The 22,692-nt window shown below is 46.5% G+C and overlaps 1 protein-coding gene and 1 pseudogene across 7 annotated transcripts in view; both read right to left on the reverse strand.

Moving 5' to 3' along the window:
- Positions 1–22,692, reverse strand: part of CACNB2 (calcium voltage-gated channel auxiliary subunit beta 2) — a 355,422-nt gene that overhangs the window by 77,834 nt on the left and 254,896 nt on the right. The gene's annotated exons all lie outside the window — the stretch shown is intronic.
- On the reverse strand, positions 20,487–20,604 carry LOC148517450 (5S ribosomal RNA; annotated as a pseudogene).

The following is a 22,692-nucleotide window of genomic DNA, read 5'->3' on the forward strand; positions in this document are numbered from 1 at the left end:
TCCCACTTTAGCCTGAGCATGACTGACACGCCGCAGCATTTGGGGGGCAAAACAAGGGCATTGTGTGTCGTCGACGATTTCTGGGAGGGACAGACACAGATTTCCTGGCCTCGCAAGCAGGGGCGGGCTGGGCTAGGGGGGGCAGGGAGCCATTTCCCCCCCCCCTCCCCGGGCCGGCACAATCTTAGTGATTCAGAGCCGCTCTGTGCTATTATATGTGTAAGGTAAACCTGCAGTGGCTAACAGAAAATGGCTGCTCCTCCAGGAGGCTTCAAAAACATGGCCGCGCCGACCAATAGAGAGCCAGGTTTCCTTTCCCAGGAACCCAAGGGGCTGGAGAGTTGAAAAAGGGGGCTTGTCGATGGAGTTTGTCAGGAGGCTGCCCATGCCTTCCACAGACTAACTGCTGCTGCTGCCTGTAAAGGGACAGGGATGTTTCATCCTGCTGGGTGAACACTGACAGCAGGTAAGATTTTGCACTGGGCCCAGTATAGTACTGGGCAGCACTGGCAGTGGGCACACCATAGTAATGTGCAGCACTGGGCACAACATTGTAATGTGTGGTACTAGGCACACCATACATCATAGTAATGTGATGCATTGGGCACACCACAGTAATGATAGTAATGCATACATGCCTACCCTCCCGGTTTTCGAGGGAGGCTCCCGATTTTTCGGGTAACCCCCCGCACCCCCGGAAGGGTAGGCATTTCTCCCGCATTCTGCCCACTTCCTAGTGAAGTGGGCAGAATTAGGAGAATACCCGCGGCAATCGCGGGTCTCCGTGAAGGGGGCGGGGCTTAAGCTGTGATTCTGCATGAATCACAGCATTTGGCCCCGCCCCCTATGTAAATTGTGCCCAATCGTGGCAATTATACAGCGAGGGGGCGGGGCTTAATGACGCGAATCGTCAAGCCCCGCCCCCGTCGGCCCCCTGCTGCTTCTCTTACCCGGGCTTCTCCCGGGAAGAGAATATTAAAGGTAGGCAACCCTGCAGTAATGTGCAGTACTGGGCACACCATAGTAATGTGTAGTACTAGGCACACCATAGTTCAGGCACACTATAGTATTGTGCAGCACTAGGCACACCATACTACTCTGCAGCACTGGGTACACCAAAGTACCGGTGGTGATCGCTGCACTGCAATTTTTCCCACCCATGGGACACTGTGGGCCTGATTCAGACCTGCTCGCGAGCGCATTGCGCTCGCAAGCAGGTCGATTTTCCTTCACTGCGCATGTGTAGCCTCTGGCGTGCGCATGCGCGAGCCCCAGCGAGCGACGGCAGCTCCGTCGATCCGAGGCTCACTACAAGGCGGGGCGGCTGACGATGTTGATTGACAGCTCGCCACGTTTTATAGTCGGGGAGGGGGGGCACCTGCACAAACACAGGCGTTCCCTTAGGAACTCACAACAAATTTATAGAAAGAAAGAAATCCTTCTAATGAGATAGAGCTGCTATACAGATGCTGGATACAGATTACTAACATTACAAATACTAATTACTACTGGACATTTTCAATTACCAAATACTAACATACGCTGGATTTATGAACTATGTATATTATCAATGCATTTCGGAACGTAGCCATTGATCGTTCTTTCTGACTATCATTAAGGGACCAAACAGATGATTGTCTTTTTTCTTATGTAATATTTTTCTATTTTATATTATTTTTTATTGAATGTTTATTATCATGGATCCATATTAATATCATAGGGCCTGATTCAGAGCCGGTCGCTATTTGCGCTCGCTCGTCCAGAAAATAGGGGTGGCTATTCAAATGAACCGTTCGCTGTTTGCGGTCTGTTCACGCCTCTAGGTCTGAACGTGCGAACAAAACTTGCGTTCGTTTTTTGGGAAACTACTCCCCCTGGCCGCTCGCATCCTACGTCATGTCCGCTATTTATTAGATTAATCGAGTACATCGAACAGGGTATGAGTTGCTCACTATTCTTGTGGTTGGTTTTTGCTACCACAATTTTGCGAGCAGTTCTGGCTCTAAAATAACCCAGTGACATGGTAAATGACGCTGCTGTTTTAAATATGCACACCCATAAAACGCCCGTTTTGACCTTTAAGCACGCCTGCGATCGGATCTCCACTCCCCGTTTTCAAGCACCTTCCCCTGTTACCAACCACATACGCCTCATCCTGTCACTCAAATTAGCAGGCATTCGCTATTTTGCGAGCACATGAATTTCGGCCGCACTGACTGGTTCGCGCATGCGTATAACGATCCGTACGCATGTGCAGTTGGGCAAACATCGCTCGGAGCGAACGAGCTGCCGCTTACGAGTGGCTCTGAATCAGGCCCATAATGTTTTAACTATTCATGTGCCAATTTCTGTGTGATATTGTATTATTTTTAATATCTATGTGCTCATTTGTAGGCGATTAAATATTGATTAAGCAGCGCTATCTCATTATAAGGATTTATTTATTTCTATAAATTTGTTGTGATTTTCTTACTGGAAGTTGGCAACCCTCCCAGAGAGAGCAGCAGTTTGATTAAGTAAGATCTGTGTCAAACAGACCAGCTCCCATATACTTTGTGTGTTTTTGGGTTCCCTTAGGAACGCCTGCCATTTGTGGGCGGCCCTACTGACATCACTCGTGTTGTCAGTAGTGGACTTCCTGCTCTATTATAGCAGGAAGTCCACTCGGGCTTGCGGGAGCCGAGACCATCCGCTCGTACTAGCTGTGGGTGGTCACCCACAGCTTTGCGAGCAGCCTGGAGGGCGAAACAAAAAAAAAAAAACGCCCTGATAGCGAGCGCCTCTGAATCAGGCCCTGTGTCCCGTGGGTGGGGATGGCACCCGGCATGTTGTTTTAGCAGGGCACCGCCAAAAGGGCAGAGCACATTCTGCACTTCTGCACCCCGTTAAAACAGCTTAGTGGGAACGCTAGTACTGTGCAGCCCTCGGCACACCATGGTACTGCGCAGCCCTGGGCACACCATCATACCCCGGCTTTGGTGACCAGTGACTGGTGGGCTGTGACTCCTAGCAGCAGTGTCCTAAGTTACAGGCATATCCGCCTCTGAGGCATGCCCTATGGAACATTATCTAGGCTACTATCCCAAACACCACAATCACAGTAACTATTGCTAGGTACACACTACGCCGACGGCCCAATCAAGCGACAGACCCACAGACCGAGTGGCCAATTTTGGTAAGCATCAACACTCGCCAATGGGATGATCAATATGTCTGGCCAGGCATCACAACTGGGTGGGCATTTAAATTTGCCTGCCCAGTTGTGATGTCAGTGTCTGCATTTCCTGCCGGCCAGTGTATGGGTCGGTAGGTGGGTCATTCGTACATACCAGCAGATCTGCGATATATAGTGCATCTGCCATGCTGCACAGCAGACATGATATTTCTTGTGTGTACACTCGAGCAAACACGCTTAACAATATATAGTTTGTCAGCTGTACTATCAATATATTGCATAGTGTGTACCCAGCATTAGTGTGGTTCTGCCTTTGTGCACTGAGAGTAATGTCCATTCTAATAATTAACAGCAGAAAATGTGGACATTATGATAATTATGTATAAGGCGTGTGCGGGCAGCCAGGCTTTGTGAGACCATGGGTAATATGTGAAGGGGCAGGATGTGATGCTGTGAGGTGGACATTGATGGGGCTGTCAGGTGGTTATTGTACGTACATTGCTTCCTATATTTTATATCAGTCACTAGAATAGTCTCTGTCAGACAGGGCTGGTAGATTATAGGGCAGACTCAATTAGCCGCGGGATTTACCCCGCGACTAATTACCGGCCTAAATTCCTGCGGCGCGGGGAAAAGCTATTCAATTAAATAGCCTTTTTCCCGCGCCATAAAATCGGGACTCGCGCGCAGAAACACACTGATTCCGCGTAAACTGCGGAATCGATGTGTTTTTTCCTCACGCGCGAGGTCGATTTGGTCGTTTTTACACGGATTTTACCTCGCACCTACATGAGGTCCAAGCTAAAAGTCCGACAGCGGGAACTCCCACGCGAGGAATCCCCGCTAATTGAATAGGTCCAGCGCGGCAATTAGCAGTGGGGTAAATCCCGCGGCTAATTCAATCTGCCCCTATGTATTTGACTATAGCTCATAGACATAATGATTTTTCATATATTTCATTACACATTTAAATCGCATCCCCATTAGATAAATAACTGCTATTTTGCAATTGCAGTGCGCTGGTAGAAAGGCCAGGGCCACTTCATTGCATTTTCCACCCAGGCTAAAAATTGCCAGCCAGCACCTGCTCGCAAGTAACCAGGCATCGGCCAGGCTGTGGTAAGGTTTGGCTTATGCAGCTTGGCCAAAAGAGCAACTGATGGCAATGGTTGCAATGTGAATCCGAGGCAGCATCTACGGACGGATCGCAAATGCAAAGCAGGAGCTGTCTATTTCCTACCGAGACCTCTTGCTGCATTTGCATTTTGTTGGACGGTATAGCACAGCGGCTTCTGCGCTGTAGCCACTCCAGTCTGTTCATTGCATTAGAAGGACCTTCACCACGGCTGGATGTAAAATGATGCACAATAGCCCCAGAGGGCCCTGATGGGTTTCTTAATTACAGTTCATATGTCAAATATTTCTATCATCTACAAAGATTAAACTTTTCCTATAGGGTAGGGAAATGTTAAACTAACTTATGTGGGGGTTTAACTGAGGAACATGATTTATTTGAGAGGGTCATCTGGGCAGGTCATTGTCACTATGGGAGAGATGGATCAAACCTTCTAATTAGTGGAGAGGTTGCCTATAGCAACCAATCAGCTTCTAGCTAGCATTTATCAAGTACATTCTATGATAGGTAGAAGCGTATTTTTGCTAGGGGCAATTTCTCCCAACTTTATAAAGTGTGATACGTTTCCCCCTATTTTCTGCACTGAGAGCCTGATTGACATGGACGCATTGCCGACACTTACGAAGTTGAGCGATGTTTTGTTGTTGCGCATTCTCAAAAAGTCTTAAAAATCATTTTTGTGCACGCGCCAACCAATGTGTGAGATGGCAATCGCAATTGAGTATGGTATTGTTAATATTTGAGAAGGCATTTGCGCTCCATGAGCATTCAAGGTGGAAACTGGGAGGTGTCCTAAAGTGATCGCTAAAAGGGGCCGATTCAATGGGCATGTTATGGGGGTGTCACAGGCATGTCTGGGAACTCTGCTGCGTTCCCAATCGTAAATCCACAGCTTCAGAGGCCATGTTTAGTTGAATTAGATGAGAGTAGCTAGAGTAGACCTTAGGCTGCCGCAAATGTCGATAGTGCAACCGATGTTGTGTCGATGTTTGAGTGTTTATGATCTCCATTACAAATGCGCAGTCCACGCAGCCGAAGAGTCAGCATCTCAATGCCCGTACACTCCATCGCACAGTGCAGTACAAAGGGAAGGCTGAGATTAGCATTTACATATTCCCGCAATTACCATAGTGAGAGCGGCTACAACCGAGGCTGTATTACCAATTATCTAGCAAGGTCATATGAAGGGAGAGTGCCTAGTAACCGGGATTGAGCTAACGGTACCAAAAATTGTATGCCTAAATTATGTATCTCTGGCCGACCTCAGCTTATCTACCTACCAATACTTCCAATTTCTGTGGGACAGTCATTTTAAAGAGAACAAAATAAGTGTTACCTATCTAACAAGGGACTTGAGTTATCCCATAATGGTTTGGACGGAGCTGGGCTCAGTGAGTAGGCTCAGAGGGAGATTTATGAAACGTTCTAAAGTGGACAAGTGGAGGTGTTACCCATATCAACCAATCAGATTGTAGCTATCATCTCTCTAGTACATTCTATAAAAGCTAGAACCTGGCTGATATGGGCAACACCTCTACTTAGCCTGAAAGATTTTGACAATCGGGAATGCTGGCAGGTAGAAGAGAGGTGAGTGCAAAGACACCCCATGGTAAACATCCCATTTACAATCTATAAGAAGTATGTAAAACATTTGGCCACCAGCAATTAGTACTGTATGCATTAGAGATGTGCGCAGAACCCCTTGTTTTGGACTAAGTACCCCTAAATTCGGTTGTTGTCGGTTCTCTGAGAACCGGACCTGCATATCTCTAGTATGTAAGCGGTTTTAATATATGGTTCCTGGGGTTTGTCCATTCATAAAATATATTTGTAAGTACAGCGTATTGGTCATTGCCAGCACTGCAGCGTGGGGACCTTGCACTATACAATGGTTAAGCTAACTTATTTTTACGTTAAACATTATTAAGGACACCATTACTACTACTGTATATAGCTATTATATATTTTATTATTTATTAATACAGCAAACTGTGTTTTTGAATTAAGCAACAGACTGAGGGTATTACACAACAATGGAAAGTATATACAATTCCACGCAACAAAACAGCTATTTAGTCTGTGGTTCAGCAGCTGTTTCAAAATGACACTCCCACTTTTGTCAGCCAATCAGCAATGATCAAAGGGAAGGAGGAGAATGGTGCTCTTCTATCTACTATCTTCCATCTATCCCTGCAGCCATATGAAGCACCCGACTCAGGGCCTGATTCAGCTTTGGGAATAGAGTAAGAAATAGCAGGTAACTATGCATCTTGGTAAAACCATGCTGCACTGCAGGTGGGGCAGGTGTAAAATGTGCCGAGAGATTTAGATTTGGGAGGGGGGTGTCCAAACCGACATCTAAATTGCAGTGTAAAGCTGGATACAAACGGTACGATGTGTACCCAGCGATGCAACGAACGATCCCACGGGCGTCATATCGGGCGGTCCCCACAAACCGACCGCCCGTTATGCCGGCCCCCGAATAGTCCTGCATGGGATCGTTCATCGCTTCTCCAGAACTCTTGTGCATGCAGAAAGATCTGGAGGAGAGACGGACGACCCCACGGGAGGGCGCAGTAGACGGTAGTGAGCATACAGATGTAGGGCCGGTGCTACCATTAGGCAGCTGCCTAGGGGCGCCGGCCACTGGGGGGCACCGCTGAGTCCACAAAGAAAAAGAATATCTTTCAGCCCCATACAGGTTGGTTTAGTGTGTGTGTGTGGGGGTGGTTTTATTGAGTGCTGACATGGTTAGTGTGTGTGTGTGTGTGTGCGTGTTTAATAAGCGCTGGCAGGGTGAGTGTGTGTGTATGTGGGGGTAATGGGTACTGATCTATATTGGAGCACAGATGTGTGGAATAAATTTATTGGGGCATGAATGTGTGGCATAATGTATTGGGGGCACAGCTGTATGGCATATAAAGAATCTGGGGCACGTGTGGCATATATACTAGTGTCAAAGTTTGGCATAATTCATAGCTATGTGGTATACAATAACTTTGGTGCACAGCTGTGTGGCATATGTATTGAGGCACAAATGTGTGGCATATTATGTATTGGGGCATAAACATATGGCATAATGTAGTGGAGGCATTGATGTGTAGCATAATTATGAATTGGGGATAAAGCTCTGTGGCATATAATGAATTGTGGAACATGACATATTAAATTATGAATTGGGGGCAGTGTTATGAGGCACAGTATGATTTTGGGTCTCTGCTGTGTGACATATTATAAATTAGTGTCACTAATATGTGGCATAGTATGAATTGGAGGGAGCAGGGTTGCTGGGTGAAATGTTGCCTAGGGCGCCCTGACACCTTGCACCGGGCATGTACACACGGAACAATATAGCTGCTATATCGTTCCGATCCGTCGGATCGGCTGCTATATCGTTCCGTGTGTGGGGGCCTTTACAATAAAGCTGTCCAGCATTTGTGGGCTACATGCAAAAACAGCCAGTATTTACCCTGCAGGCAAAAAAATATAAATGTATTTGCACCCCATGCTTTGCAACATGTACACAGTTGCTTGCTCTATCTTACACTATTTCCAATATTTCCAATTTTGAATCGGGCTCTCAGTCCTCTTTGCACACAGAGGCGCAGATGCCAAAAAGAAAAGGGCATCTGATTAGGCCAGGTAGAGGTTTGCTTGGTGCATCACTCCCCCTGCATCACAGCCCCAGTAGACCACTAGCCTGATGGGGCTGTACAGAGGCAAGGTGATTCCTTCTTGTTTTGTCATTACAGCAAGGGGGGGATGGGTCGTAAGCAGAGAATTGTGGTGAGGGACATGCGAAGTGTTAGGTTGGGGGCTGCCCCTGGACTGTCCAGAGGGATCTGGCCCGGCCTGACATAAAGGACCAACAAATTCCAGTTGCATTTAACTCTATCTCTGCAGTGAAACACAGAAGATTTTTGGGACCAGCAGTAGAACTTGCGTCCAACTCTGTTTAGATTTGTTTAGCAGCAAAGTGCCCCATGAAACGATTTTAAAATGTTGGTAACTATGCACACAGTGGCTGGCTAGAGTTTTCACTGCTGCAAACATGAAGTAATCTGCAAAAGTTTAAAACCTTAGCCGTGGGTACACGTTAGACAATATAGTGTCCGATATATCATTTTGAGAGGAGTTGGAGCAATATATATGCGATTGCACGCTCCCATGGGTTGCATATGATACTGTGTGAGTGGCCTGCTGCATGGCCAATCAAATGAAATCGTATGCGGAGCTGTGCAGTGTAATGAAGGACGGAACAGGGCTTTTTGGAAGGGCCTGGGTCTACCCCCGTAACACTTCTTAATGTCAGCAGCAGCAACCTCACTCCCCATTGTGAGGGTCAAGGGAGGTTACTGCCACTGAGCAGCAGCAGTCTGTCTACTGTGTGAGGGGGATCAATCACATTACTCACCCCACCCCATCCCCCTCGGATCTGCCCCTGGCCCTCAGCTCCCCATTGTGTGGTGCCGCACAGATTTTTCCGGGCCCGTCCCTGCTCTCTGCGTCCCTGATTGTGTCAGTGTTTGCACTGTTGTGAAAGCATTATTATTCCGGGTGATCGGGAGCAGAAAATAGTGGATGACAATGATGATGGTTTGCCACCACTAACAAAGCACTTTTGATTGGTTGTTTGTGAATCCTCGGCTGACGCTGTTTGGTAGTTTCTTTTCGCTCGGTCACATTACGCTCCTGTGTGTAATTTTAAGTGAATCTTTTTTTTCTCTCGCATGTGGCTGGGATCTGTTTCTGCTAAACAGATTTTTTTTATAAAGGAATAGAAAAGTATGGAATACCACTGCGCACCCCAGGAGCCGCAATAGGTGTTATTATATCACACCGTTATAAAATGCCAACACAAAAAAGAAATAAGTATAAAAATTATGCACTCACTTGATATTCCTCATTTATTTGTATCATACTTGCCAACAATCAGCTCCAGCCTTCCGGGAGGGAGCTGATTGTCGGCTAATAGCAGGGGGCGGGGCCGGCCATTGGGGGCGGAGCCGGGGGTGGGGGCGGCCATTTGGTGGCACACTGGGGGCGGGGATGCACGATCGCGTCATCATCACTCCACCCCCTCTTCACAATGCTGTTATTTTCAGCATTGTGAAGCAGGGGGCGGGGCCACGATGGCGCGATTCTGCGCGAATCGCGTCACCGGGCCCCCCGCTGCGGGGGTTTCCGTTTTTGTCAGGGGGGAGGTGGGGAGGGTCTCAAGCTTCCGGGAGGCTTGCCTGCCTTTCCGGGGGGCCGGGAGCGGCACCCGAAAATCGGGAGGCTCCCGGCCAAATCGGGAGGGTAGGCAAGCCTGATTTGTATATATTTCTCATACATGTACATATGCCGGATAGGAAAGATATAGGAAAGATGGAGAAAAGAGGAAAAAATAGAAAATATTAGCATATATATTAATACATTTCTTTAGTAAAATGTAAAGGTGCTCAGCACGACTGTGAAATCCAGGCAAGGGACTAATGATAGGCGTCTAAATGCCGACGACCATTAATCATCAGCCCCACGTCGAAATCCTGACGCCCGGCATACAGAACGTAGGTAAGCCAGCCGCGCAGAGGAGGGGTTAGGTTTAGGGACTCGCGAGGGGAATTAGGGTTAGGCCCCCCCTCGGGATAGTTAGGATTAGGCTAGGGGAAGTGGTGGTTAGGGGTCAGGCCCCCCCCCCTGGGGGGAGGTTAGGGTTAGGCACTAGGGGGGGAGGTTAGGGTTAGGCACCCCTAAGGAAGGGTTAGGGGGGGAGAGGGGAGGGTTAGGATACTTACCAGGCGCCGTCGGGATCTTCAACTTTACAGACGGGGAAGATCTTTTCCTGGTATCTCTTTCTGAAGGGCAATCGATATCCCATTAAATGATGGTCAGAGTTCTTCCAGATATAAATAGATAATTTTATTCCAAGAGATTTTAAAAAAGAGTTTAAAAAAATAAAACACACAGATGAGGGGACTGTACTTAACTGGATTAAAGTCACGATGTCCATATGAACAGTCTGAGGGATTTCAGATAGTCCCAGATGCTAAGATTTTATTAAAAGTTTAAATGATGCATAAAATTTAACACATTTTAAATAGCATGGCCGTAAGTGGAACATAAGCGTCTTTGACGTGTTTCTGGTGTAATCACTGAGCATATGGGGATCCATTCATCATTTTCATTATCGTGGGCCAAATGGCTCCCAATAATTAAGTGTCCAACTCTCGCTGTGAGTAGCAGAGGTGGATACATATTCACAGAGCAATTCAACATTGCTCCGATGCAGAGACAGCTGATCCGAAAATCAGCTGTCTCCAAAATCTCTTCAGTAGCAGTGACAGTTAGCACTGCAGGGGTTCCGGACTATAGATAGACAGTAATTAGATGGACAATGTCTAGATAGACACCAGATGTTAGACAGTCAATAGTCATTCATATGTGCGCCACTTGACGTGGGTTAGCGGAGGAAGTGGGTGACTGGACAGAGACGGCTCGATCAGTTTATAATTAACCACCTCGGCATGAAAATAGTCAACACATTTATTAAAACATTTATTAGGGTTAGGCACTTACTGGAGGGTTAGGTTTAAGCACTTATCCCCACGGTTAGGGTTAGGCACTTACCCAGACGGTTAGGGTTAGGCACCAAGGGGAGGGTTAGGGTGAAAATTAGGGCAAAAAATAAAATAAAATTTGTGTCGACCATTTCCATGTCGACCTTTTGTCCCTGTCGACCTTTTGTCCCTGTCTAACTGTTGACTGTCTAACTTCTGGTGTCTATCTAGACATTGTCTATCTAATTGCTGTCTATCTGTTATGCCACACCCACACATTGGCGTGAACTGAGTTTATTATTATTTTTTATTATTATTATTATTATTATTATTATTATTATTATTATAATAATAATTCAAAACTAAACCATGGGTCTCCAACCTGGGTTTGCTACAGTAAGTATAATCTGTGCCCTGGGCTGAAAAAAACAAAGACTTGGATATGACAGAACCAGGGAGAGTGTACTGGAGACTGAAGGGAAAAGCAGGGTTGGCCGAAGGACAGGCTAAAAAGCTGCTGAGGATAATGTATTCTCCAGAAGATGAAAACAAATTGAAGGAAACCACAGGAAAAGCTTTGGGGTATGGGATTTGATATGCCTTTCTATTGTGGCTCATATAAATGACAAGACCAAGCTGTGTTTTGAATCTGATCGCTTTGAACTTCTAGCTCATGATCTTGGAGAAAAATGGTCAAGACTGCAACATAATAGAGAGGGTAACCGTGCATGTAGCAATTTACATATCAAATTCAGTCTATTTTGTGTCCCGCAGCGCTGGAATAGGGGGTGGCCACACACGTACTTCAAAAAAAATCACTATACAGACTCGCGTGGCACTTCAGCTGGCTTGGACAAGTCCGGATCTGGGTAATTAGTACTTTCCTGATCATACCTATTAGGGGTGAGCGGGTTCGGATTTCTGAAATCAGAACCCCCCCGATCAGAGTCCGATCCGAGTCAGGCTCGACTTTTCCCGCCTGACTCGGATCTGAAATCGAGGCAAAACGTCATCATCCCGCCTTCCGAGTCTCGCGGGTTTTGGATCCTATATAAGGTACCCGCGTCGGCGCCATTTTCTCACTCGGCTGTGGACAGTGAAGAGGGAGGGTGGGAGTTAGGGCTGTGTAGTGTAGTGTAGTGCTGCTGTTGTCCACTACTTCAAAGTCCATAGGGGCTGGCTGTGTTGTGCTGTGCTGCTGTTGTTAATAGGGGCTGTTGTCCACTACTTCAAAGTCCATAGGGGCTGGCTGGACTGTGTTGTGCAGTCAGTTCTCCATAGGGGCTGTGTCCACTCCAAAGTCCTGTGCAGTGTCCCAGTCCTAAAGGGGTGCTGTAGTGTAGTCCAGGGGGTGCTCTGTCCATCAGGGGTGCTCCCCCCAAGTGCTAAAAAAAAATATATTTTCTGTGTTTATGAATTGTGTGCGCAGTAGCCGCACGTGCATCAACAAAGTAGTGCCAAGCGTGCGCCTGTGTCATAAGTAAAGGGCCGGCTGGCTTGACCGTTAAAGGGTGCTGTAACCCCCAAAGTACACTCCAGTCCAAACCAAAAAAAAAAATATTTTCTGTGTTTGTGAATTGTGTGCGCAGTAGCCGCACGTGCATCAACAAAGTAGTGCCAAGCGTGCGCCTGTGTCATAAGTAAAGGGCCGGCTGGCTTGACCGTTAAAGGGTGCTGTAACCCCCGAAAGTACACTCCAGTCCAAACCAAAAAAAAAATTATTTTCTGTGTTTGTGAATTGTGTGCGCAGTAGCCGCACGTGCATCAACAAAGTAGTGCCAAGCGTGCACCTGTGTCATAAGTAAAGGGCCGGCTGGCTTGACCGTTAAAGGGTGCTGTAACCCCCGAAAGTACACTCCAGTCCAAACCAAAAAAAAATTATTTTCTGTGTTTGTGAATTGTGTGCGCAGTAGCCGCACGTGCATCAACAAAGTAGTGCCAAGCGTGCGCCTGTGTCATAAGTAAAGGGCCGGCTGGCTTGACCGTTAAAGGGTGCTGTAACCCCCAAAGTACACTCCAGTCCAAACCAAAAAAAAATTATTTTCTGTGTTTGTGAATTGTGTGCGCAGTAGCCGCACGTGCATCAACAAAGTAGTGCCAAGCGTGCGCCTGTGTCATAAGTAAAGGGCCGGCTGGCTTGACCGTTAAAGGGTGCTGTAACCCCCAAAGTACACTCCAGTCCAAACCAAAAAAAAAATTATTTTCTGTGTTTGTGAATTGTGTGCGCAGTAGCCGCACGTGCATCAACAAAGTAGTGCCAAGCGTGCGCCTGTGTCATAAGTAAAGGGCCGTCTGGCTTGACCGTTAAAGGGTGCTGTAACCCCCAAAGTACACGCCAGTCCAAACCAAAAAAAATAATATTTTCTGTATTTGTGACTTGTGTGCACTGTGGCTGCACGTGCATCAACAAAAGAGCAGCGCCAAGCGTGCGCCTGTGTCCCATAAGTAAAGAGCCGGCTGGCTCATTTCTTAAAGGGTGGTGTAACCCACAAAGTGCACTACTCTCCAGCAAAAATAAAAAAATATTTTCTGTGTTTGTGTGCGCTTTAGCCGCACGTATATATCAATATAACATAAATGGAGGACCAAACTTTCTCCGATAAAAATAAAATAGGGAAAGATCAAGAACCACTTCCTCCTAGTGCTGTTGCTGCTGCTGGGAGTTGTTCATCATCCCAGAGAGGAAGTAGGAACATCACTACTTTTACTAAACAATTGACCCTCCAACAGTCCCTAGCGATGAGGATGAAGTACGACAGCAGTCATCCTGAAGCAAAACGTATAACTGAGGCCTTGACTGCTATGTTGGTGTTAGACGTGCGTCCGGTATCCGCCATTAGTGCAGTGGGATTTAGACAATTGATGGAGGTAGTGTGTCCCCGGTTCCAAATCCCATCTAGATTCCACCTGCATCCTCAAAGCAGTAGCGACAAGCGTGCATCTGTCTGTTAAAGGGTGGTGTAACTCTCAAAGTGCTCCAAAAAATAAAAAACTATTTTTTTAATGTGTTTGTGACTTGTGTGCGATGTAGCCACACTTGCATCCTCAAAGCAGCAGCGACAAGCGTGCGTCTGTCTGTTAAAGGGTGGTGACACCCTCAAAGTGTGCTACACAAACAATAAAAATATTCTTCTTCTTTTTTCTGTCTTTGTGAATTGTGTGGGCTGTAGCCGCACTTGCATCCTCAAAGCAGCAGCGACAAGCGTGCGTCTGTCTGTTAAAGGGTGGTGACACCCTCAAAGTGTGCTACACAAGCAATAAAAATATTCTTTTTTTTTCTGTCTTTGTGAATTGTGTGGGCTGTAGCTGCACTTGCATCCTCAAAGCAGCAGCGACAAGCACGCGTCTGTCTGTTAAAGGGTGGTGACACCCTCAAAGTGTGCTACACAAACAATAAATATATTCTTCTTCTTTTTTGTGTCTTTGTGAATTGTGTGGGCTGTAGCCGCACTTGCATCCTCAAAGCAGCAGCGACAAGCGTGCGTCTGTCTGTTAAAGGGTGGTGACACCCTCAAAGTGTGCTACACAAGTAATAAAAATATTCTTCTTTTTTTTTCTGTCTTTGTGAATTGTGTGGGCTGTAGCTGCACTTGCATCCTCAAAGCAGCAGCGACAAGCATGCGTCTGTCTGTTAAAGGGTGGTGACACCCTCAAAGTGTGCTACACAAACAATAAATATATTCTTCTTCTTTTTTGTGTCTTTGTGAATTGTGTGGGCTGTAGCCGCACTTGCATCCTCAAAGCAGCAGCGACAAGCGTGCGTCTGTCTGTTAAAGGATTACATCGGTGACAGCATCCAAGTAGGCATGTCAGACAGTCCGTACCTGTACTGGCAGGAAAAAGAAGCAATTTGAAGGTCCCTGTACAAACTGGCTCTATTTTACCTGAGTTGCCCCCCCTCCAGTGTGTACTCCGAAAGAGTGTTTAGTGCAGCCGGGAACCTTGTCAGCGAAAGGCGTAGGAGGTTGCTTCCACAAAATGTGGAGAAGATGATGTTCATAAAATGAATTATCAACTCTTCCAGGGAGACCAGCCTCCAGAACGTACAGAGGGACCTGTGGTTGTGGATTCCAGCGGGGATGAATTAATACTCTGTGAGGATGAGGATGTACACAACACTGAAGAGGGTGAGGAATCGGTGGATGAGGACGACATCTTGCCTCCGTAGAGCCAGTTTGTGCAGGGACAGATTAATTGCCAGCTTGTTTTGTGGGGGCCCAAACGAACCAATCATTTCAGCCACAGTCGTGTGGCAGACCCTGGCGCTGAAATGTTTGGTTTGTTAAAGTGTGCATGTCCTGTTTATTCAACATAAGGGTGGGTGGGAGGGCCCAAGGACAATTCCATCTTGCTCCTCTTTTTTTTCTTTGCATTATGTATAGTTTGGGGCCTAGTTTTTCAAACTGCCATCCTGTCTGCCACTCCTAGATGGACCACGTGTTTGTGCCGCCCACTCGTATCTCTTAGCATAGTCATCCAGCTACCTCGGTGCATCCTTTTGGACATAAAAACACTATTGTGAGGTGTGAGGTGTTCAGAATAGACTGGAAATGAGTGGAAATTAAGGTTATTGAGGTTAATAATAGCATAGGAGCAGAAAAACCCACAAATTCTGTGATTTTAGCTGTTTTTATGCTTTTTTTCAAAAAAATACAGATCCAAAACACAAAACCCAGAACCCAAAACACGGAAGGGTGGTTTTGGCAAAACAAATCCAGATCCAAAATACGAAGAAAGATCCAGATCCAAAACCAAAACACAAAACACGAAAAGTGGCCGGTGCACACCCCTAATACCTATATACTCTCCTGCAATGTCCCAGAGAATCCCAAATTTCAGGGAGTTCTACCAGACTCCCCGGAGAGCAGTGCAATCTCCAGCCTAATTCCCAATTGGAGTGGGGTGGGGGACAGGGGATTCGTTGTGGCAGGGGATGGCATTCTGCTTTCTTTGCATATTATTGTTTTAATGGAATTTAATGGAATGGCCCACTGTCCCCATACACTAGTATCACAGATATCTCCTACTTACCTTCCTCTTGCGGAATGGCCCACTGTCCCCATACACTAGTATCACAGATATCTCCTACTTACCTTCCTCTGGCGGAATGGCCCACTGTCCCCATACACTAATATCACAGATATCTCCTACTTACCTTCATGTGGCGGAATGGCCCGCTGTCCCCATACACTAGTATCACAGATATCCCCTGCTTACCTTCCTCTGGCGGAATGGCCCACTGTCCCCATACACTAATATCACAGATATCTCCTACTTACCTTCATGTGGCGGAATGGCCCGCTGTCCCCATACACTAGTATCACAGATATCCCCTGCTTACCTTCCTGTGGCGGAATGACTGTGGGAGCATTAGCCATCTTCAGATGGTGTTTGCTCGCGGCTCGCAACCTATGGGAAGGAGTCCCGGGTTTGCGAAGAGGGATCCTTTCAGATGCCCTGTCCGGCTCCTTCCGCCGTACGCCGGGTCACTTGTGTGCATGTGTGACCTGTAGGTCACACATATGCACTTGTCAAAATATTCACTGCTCTGAAAGGAGCAGTGAAGCCACTTGCGGAGACAGCTGATTTTTGGATCAGCTGTCTACGTGCCGGAGCAATGGTAAATTGCTCTGGTGCTCGCTAAGAGGTAGTATGTTAATTATCGGGGTCCATTCAGACCCCGATAATTAATATAATAGACACCTAAAAGACATTTTAATCTATAATACAGGAGATGCGTGTTACTCTGTATGCAGTATAGAAAAAAGTAATTAACATTTAATGATTTGTATTGACATACTATTCATTCAGTAAAAGCATGTTAAACTAAACATTTATTTTAGAGCAAAGTGAATCACATAATCGTTTTCTAACCCCAAGGCCATAATGCACATTGCAGAAGCTTCACTGTGGTAGCTTAATTAGTGCATGTTACAATATATCTGCTGGTGATCAATGAAGGTTATTTCCTAACAATGATCAAAGGTGCAGATCTGCACTAAAATCATTGCAACTAATAAGCAATCAGCTTTTATCTATCTAATGCGGGTTACACCACGTCTGATAAATGTAATGGTAACATTCGATGTTTATATTACAGGCACTAGATAATTCTCTCCCTCTTCCTAAAGCTGTACATACACTGCATGATAAGTATGCAAACCAGCCAACTAAGGGGCCGATTCAACCACTCCTGCTACACTCCCGCGACACCCCCATAACACACCAATCAGACGGAATATCTTTGCGCGTCGGTTTAGCCACCTCCCAATCACAGCCCAGGGTACATTCCAGAGTCAGTGCGGCTCAATCGGCCATGTGACTCCGAAGACATGCGACTTTTTAGAGGTTTAGACGCAGGCACAGTCCTAAAACAAATTACTAATTTACATGAACATCAGCAGTGAGTGCAACTCAGAAACAGCCACAGGAAATGACTGGTATTAATGAATATCGTCCAGTGTATGGTAGTGAACGATGATCGTTCACAGCTTGAAAATGGTCCGGATTGGTCCGGATTATACGGCTTAGTTTTCAAAATGTCCGATCCACACGACCGTCATTCAGCCAACTGTGAATGGAGGTCTCCACCATACATTGTGTAGTGTATATACAGTGGGCGGGATGCATGACACATCACATTTGGGATGCGATGCATCCCACCACTCTTCGCACGCATGCCGGTGTTAGTTACGCCGGTATGCATGAACAAAATCACAAAGGACAGCTCTATCGGTAAGAGCTGTCCTTTGCGAATGAGAGACTTCCGGGTCTATGACCCAGAAGTCCTTCTGGTGTCATTCTGCGCATGCCATCTAAAGATGGCGTTACCCATCGCAATGCATTCTGGGGCATGGTGCATATGAGAAATGCAGTCAAACCTGCATTTTGGGGTTGTTTGACCGCATTTATCCGGTTGCTGCATCCCGCCCAGTATGTGCTCATTACTGGTCGGCTGTATGATTAGTGGGCCTGATTCAGACCTGCTCGTGAGCGCACAGCGCTCGCAAGCGGGTCGATGGTCCCCCACTGTGCATGTGCACGCCAGAGCCAGCGTGCGCATGCGCAAGACCCGGCCAGCAACGGGCACTCCATCGCTACGGGTCTCGCACCAAAGCGGGGCAGCTGTCGATTGTGATTGACAGCTTGCCCCGTTTTGGAGGCAGGAAGGGGGGGGTGGCTGGCCAAACGGAGGCGTTCCCGAAGGAACGCATGCCGTTTGAGGGCGGCCCCACTGACATCACAAGTGATGTTAGTGGGTGAGCTTCCGGCTCTATAAGAGCCGAAAGCTCACTGGGGCTTGCGGGAACGAGACCCTACCACAAAGGTCTCGTCACAAGCCCCGATGGTCACGATGGTCGTGACCACTGCAACCATCACTTGGCCGCTCGCTAAAGCTGTAGGTGGTCACCCACACCTTAGCAAGCGGCCAGACCATCTTTGAATAAAAACAGGGACGCCCTGATTCAGAGCGAGCGCTCTCAAAGAGCGTCCGGCTCTGAATCAGGCCCAGTGTATGGCCAGCTTAAGAGGTTAGCACAGACTGGAGCACAATGTGTTAAGCAATATTTAGCCATTTATAGTATACTAAAATAACAAACACGGCAACAGCGCAGATGTTTACCAGCTGTAGACAATCAAGAAGGACCTATGCAATGCCTGTGACGTATCTGGAGTTCTGTTTGACAGATAATATATCACAACATAACATTCTCACTGGAAAACTGAATGGGAACAGCAGGAGAGTCAGCTTACAGACACATGAGCAGAATACAGACACCACACTCCTGCTCTGTGCATGACAACAGCGAGAGACTGCCTCGTCCTGTGTCATCACGTGCGTCCCTGATGATACCATTTATCTCCGTGTATCATTGAGCGTCACCTCTATTGTCACAGCCAGACATTTCCTCCTTGTATTGTTTATTTTCACAGTAATTACTTTAAACCCTTCAATTTGGAGATTGGCAGTAAAAGGTGAAATCTGCGGAGTTGCATACAATTAGGCTCATTTGGTGGGCAACACAATATATTTCATAGGCACTACATGTGGAGCTTGGTCTTAAGTAAGGGGCCACACATTACATCTGTGGACAGTAACTAAACTTCCTCATCTGATTATATATATATATATATATATATATATTTCTGTGTATTGCCATGGACTGTATTATACAAGCTACATTCACGGGGGAGAGAGAGGGGAGGGTGTTGCATCATATGCAAGTTTAAACAGCAGATTGCTGAGTACAGGCTATAGCTGTACAGCATGATACATGCCAGGAGCAAGGATGGACCTTGGTATCGTACTGGATTGCAGGGAGCTGCCACATTCATCTTTGCTGAGTTTATGTATTTTTCCTCCAAGATAAATATAAATATTAAACCCTCCACCTTTAATCATGTATCGAAAGCGTCAGGGATGGAATGAATAGGACCCCCGTTTGACAGTCTTTCTGCCATAGCCATCAAACAGTGGCAGTTTTCGGCAATCACAATATGCCTTGCAAAGGTATGTGACCATTCCGTGGTTTAACCATTAATGGTTAGTTATTGCGCATATGATCAGCCACTGTATCCGCCAGGTTGGGTACGCGATTCCGGCGCTGATAGGGAAGGCGGTCAGAATCCTGGCACCGATATCCTGATGCATGCAGGTAAATATTCTAACCATTCTTCTAACCCTAACCCACCAATCCTGCAGCCTAACCCTAACCTTCACTTTCAACAGCCTGACCCTAACCAACCCCATTCCCCCCATATTCTAACCCTAACCCTCCCCTCCCACAGCCTAACCCTAACCCTCCCTCTAATGCCTAACCCTAACCCTCTCTCTAGCCCTGATCATAAGCTTCCTCCTAACCTTAATACTCACCGTTGGGATCACAGCCGTCAGAATTCTGGAGCCAGGATTCCGGCGCCAGGATTCCAGTGCCGGGATTCTGACCGCCGGCATTGGACGCGCCAGGATGCCGAATACATTCTATGAGCCTTTGGAAAGAAGCATGCAATGGTGGCTCCCATCGCAAACCCGGCATCGAATAGAAAAAGCATTTCTATTGATTCAAGAGCATTGATGGTTGACTACTATCGATTTCTAATGGCCATCCCTACTGGTAGTGTCACTGGTCACAGTAGCAGTACCACATAGTGCCATTGGTATCAAAATATGGTAATGATGGAGTTAATCCTTACGACTCATAGGACATAAAAGAAGGGAAAGATTCTGCACAGAACTAAAGAATAATAAATTGGATTGGGAACCAACCATCCCACAGTTACAGATTATTATCTATCATCAATGATCGTTGTTGGTGCTCCCAAAGTCCAATGTATATATACTAAGCAATATAGAAGAAGGAAGTAGGGCTATGATCTGGGGCACTCTTGTTAACTAATCGTTTAATTAATTTAAAACATAGCTTTTATTAGCAACAATAAAATAGTAGAGTACCATATAGTTTATTCAAAATCAGATGGTGTGAATCCATCATAAGAGTCAAAATTCATAATTATAATTATTAATATATACACAATCAAAAACTGGGTATATTGGATTGATAATACAAGTTTACTGAAATATAAATATTAATATTGTCTGGCCATGTGCAAAAAACAATCCCAGATGTATGTTTTACTACAGCACCTGGTATTCCCTGGAGGTCACCCTTCCAAGTACTAACCAGGCCAATTACAGTTTAGCTTCCAAGATCAGACGAGATTGGGCAATCAGGTAATGTATGGCTGTAGGTAATATAGGGAAAATAGCACAATTGTCAGGTCAGGACAATATATATGTAGGACTAGTTGTATCAATAGTCCATTTGTTGGCAAATAACCATATTCAAAGAAAGAATGCACAAGCAGACTTTGGGCCTGATTCAGACCCACTCGCGAGCGGCTGTCCGCTCGCAAGTGGGTCGATGGTCTGCACTGAGCATGCGCACGACGGAGGGAGCTCCGTCGTGCGCATGCGCCAGACACGACGAGCGAAGGACTTTCCTTCGCTCGTTGTGTCCGATCAAAGGGGGCGTGCTGTCAATGTTGATTGACAGCACGCCCCCTTTGGTGGGCGTGCCGGGGGCGTGCCTCCCTGACGGGGGCGTTCCCACGGGAACGCCTCCCGTCAGAAGCCGGCCCACTGACATCACTAGTGATGTCAGTGGGAGTGATTTTGGCTCTGATAGAGCCAAAATCACTCCGGAGCTTGCGGTTGAAAACCTCAACCGCAGGCTCCGGCTCGCAATTTCGATGGTCGCGATGGTCACGACCATCGCGGCCATCAAAATGCACGCTCGTATAGCCTGTGGGTGGTGACCCACAGCTATACGAGCGTCCAGGAGGACGCTCCATGAAAATGGAGCCCGGCCCTCATTCAGAGCGTGCGCTCTGCTCAGAGCGTACGGCTCTGAATGAGGGCCTTTATTTGTATCACATCTACATAATATGTCAAGAATGTCACTAAAGTTAAATACACAGTAATATTATATGCTTTTTAAGCCCCTTTAATCAATAAGGAGGCAGAGCATATGTATTTTACATTCATTGAAGCCACACAGAAGGCATATTAAGTTGGTTGTACAGATTAGCATAAAGTAAATTGTATTAACATTATCAATCAGGCTAGGAACACTATTGTATTTACCAATTAACTAAAAATATATGTCAACATCTGACAATGATGATTGGTAACTAGCACACAAGACGCAGCACTCTAACACCAAAAAATATTAGAATTTAGGCACTCACTGTATAAGTTATAATTAGCAAAAAAATCCAATTTAAAACTGATAACTTATCAGCAGATATCACTGTGAAAATCACTACACATATATATACTTATATCCAGTCCTGGACATAAAGGTCCTATATGGCGTGAATCAATCAAATCGATAGTAAGATGAGATCCACTGGTAGACAATGAATTATAAATCAAACTGATTATTATTTCAGGTGGTAAATCAATCACAAATAGTACATAAATATTTCTGCACTGAAAAGGTGAGAGAGACCATGTAGACCTGTGCTGCTATAGCTCACTGGGAAAACAGTATTAATAAATAAATCACACCTAATAAGCAAAATTGCCAGTGTGAAAATAACAGACAGGGTGCATATGTATAGAAAAAATAGAGGATAGTCAGAGTTGGCAATGGATCTCTATTATATGTGTCCACATGCTTTGAACAGGAATATGGTGAGCAGACAGTGCTATAAGATCACACATAAACCTAGCATCGTGCAGTGAATCAAATACTAAGACACAGAGATCCTGCTGTGTGGTTGTGCAGGTAAATACAATACCACTCCCGCATCCAAAGTCCAGAGGAATCCAACCCGTATACCGGCTGGATATCTGTGCAAAGTGTATGTATCAAGGAGGACGCGCGTTTCGCCCGGCTGAGGGCTTGTTCACCTCATCCATGATGAGACCCTGTTGACAGAATGCTGCTGAAGACTGATCCAGCAGTGGAAACAGTGGGCCTGATTCAGAGGCGCTCGCAAAAAGCAAGCGCTCGCTCTGAATCAGGGCGAGCGCATGTTTTTTTAGTTGCGGCCTCTTGGCCGCTCGCATAGCTGTGGGTTACCACCCATCGGGCTTGCGACGAGACCCTTGTGGTAGGGTCTCGTAGCCGCAAGCCCCAGAAAGCTTCTGGCACAAATCGAGCCGGAAGCTCTCCCACTGACATCACTGGTGATGTCAGTGGGGCCGCCCACAAACGGTAGGTGTTCGCATGGGAACGCCTCCGTTTGTGAAGCCACCCCCCCGCCACACCTACAAAATGGGGCGAGCTGTCGATCAACATCGACAACCGCCTCTTTTGTAGTGAGTCCCGGAG

Source organism: Taudactylus pleione, unplaced genomic scaffold, assembly GCF_031769625.1.
Source record: "Taudactylus pleione unplaced genomic scaffold, aTauple2 ptg000216l, whole genome shotgun sequence".
In the NCBI taxonomy this organism is placed as follows: Eukaryota; Metazoa; Chordata; class Amphibia; order Anura; family Myobatrachidae; genus Taudactylus; species Taudactylus pleione.